The sequence below is a fragment of the Morone saxatilis genome, unplaced genomic scaffold (assembly GCF_004916995.1).
Source record: "Morone saxatilis isolate NCDOM2014 unplaced genomic scaffold, NCSU_SB_2.0 Contig18, whole genome shotgun sequence".
Taxonomy (NCBI): domain Eukaryota; kingdom Metazoa; phylum Chordata; class Actinopteri; family Moronidae; genus Morone; species Morone saxatilis.
Genome location: NW_023339740.1, coordinates 15,640,700 through 15,642,965, shown reverse-complemented (window position 1 = coordinate 15,642,965; position 2,266 = coordinate 15,640,700).

Below are 2,266 nucleotides of genomic sequence, written 5' to 3'. Positions count from 1 at the left end.
GATCTGCTACACACATTTCTATTTTTTTTTAATCTTTGCTTTCTGTGAAATATTGGAAAATGTTTCCCTCTTTGGGCCTTCAAAAGTTATTTAAATGAAACCATGTGAGAAGTTTAGAGGGGAAATGTCTCTGCTAACAATTCATAGACATCTGAAACATGACAAGGAGTCCCAACTAAACACTGTTCATTTTTAACCCTTAACAATGCACTGTGTTTTATTTAGATTTGACCACATTTGTTCATGTAAACTCCTAATCTGAGTATTGAGTCACTATAGCTGTTAATTAATTAATGTAGTGGATAAAAAAAGTACAGTATTTCCCTCTGAAATGTAGTGGAGTGGCCGTAGAGAGAAAAAAAATTATATGGAGGACACATTTTACTACATTTAACGCCCAAAATGCTATTTCATGCACACAAGATACAAGTCAAGGCACCTTTGATTGGAACAGCCACTACTGGACTTATTATTGGACTGAATTTATAACTGTAGATTGAACAGAAAGTATCAATAAACTACTGTGGGTTGAACGACTTAACAAAGGAGCTACACTATACAATTAATACTCAAATTAACCAAATGGTAGTTCTCTAACATCACAGTTAATACAGCAGTGAAATACGGGCCTAAACTGTATTATTTACTAAATCAACATACTCAGGCAACATGAACATATGAATTGTATCTGCCCACGAATCAATCAAAACTTAGGGAATTTATTTGTGGTACTGCCACTTATAACATTTCAAAGATTTTGCTTTTCGTTGTGTTATGTCACTCACATGCATACATAATGACAATAAACAAGCCTTATCTCCCCAAAAACATTTATTACCGTATACAAATTACTTTCACAAATAAGTCATGTATAAAGACAAAAGCTCTCATCAATATAATAATCCAGGGAAATACTGAAAACCGTAAAAGCATTGTGGGATTTGTGTAATGAATTCAAGCAAGTAGCCCTTATTTTGAGGAGATATATTTATTTGACTTAATATGTTCCTCTATATGTTGTAATATCGGTCAGATATTCTCTGGATATATAAAACATTAGACAAGTAAAAGCATTATCACCCCAAGATTTATCTTAATAAGTAAATACCAGGCACAAAGAAAATGTAGGTAATAAAAACAGCATTTTGAGTAAAAAAAAAAGTAACAAGAATAAAAAGATACTAGTTGGTTTTAGGTTTCACGTCACAACGGTAAGAAAATCCACTTTAGATGTTAACACATAACATAATGTTGATGCCAGGATGAGGAATCACAATGTCAATGTGATAATAACAGAATTCCTGCTGCTCAGGTATATTAAGTTAGAAAAACAGGAGGCAGAGGAGAACAAAAGGGAGGAACGGGGGAAAACAGCTCCAGAGGCCGAAGAGGTGAACGCAGTGTGGAGTCACACTCGAGCGCTGCATTGAAGACTTGGAGTCAAAGACGTCACTGTTGTTAGTGATAATCTTTTTCTAAAAGTAAACAGTTTCATTGTATTGTGTAAAACCAACACATCTGTAAATCTAAGCCAAGTCCAATGATGAAAACTCTTATGTGATGAAATAATCTCGACTCAAAAGCCCACTTACTAGCTTTGCACCTGTGAGCTGAAATGATTTTGTCACACATTCTGACAAAATCCTGAGTCCAAAATTAACTCTCACACTGTAGCCCTTTGCAGACTGGGAAGGGGCAAGTGGAGCTTGCAAGGTTCTGTCGGGTTAAGAAAAATCTTGCTACAAGCACACCTCTAAGAGGTGCGCGTTGTAACTTTGTACGGGACATTATTCTCTTGTGTTTTTGTGTGACTTCATGGTGAGTTGGAATTCAGTGGCATCTAGTGTGAAATGAGTGTGGCGGAGAGTTGCAACTAACCTGATTAGCAGGGCTCCCAGCCTTTGCAAGGGCGGGAAGGAGTGGGTGAGAGGCGAAAACGACTACAGGTAATGAGTGTTTACGACAGGGGAACTTTCTCCTGCCTGGGTGCTGCCCGTGGCAATCTCAAGGGTGACTCCCAGGGAGGGTCAATGTGGCCCGGGGAGCCAGATAGATAGGGGTCCAGCACATAATATCCGGGACGTAGATAAACTGACAACTTTCTTGTGTTTTACCCAACATCAGGTGGTTTAGGAAGGGCCAAACAGGAGAGTCGTGTAGATGTAATTGGAATTACTGGAGTTTGGCTGGAGCAGAGCTTAGGGCTAGCTTGTTGGCCGCTGTTTTTAGTCCTTTAGTGCCTAAGCTAGGGGCGGGAATCAGGGCG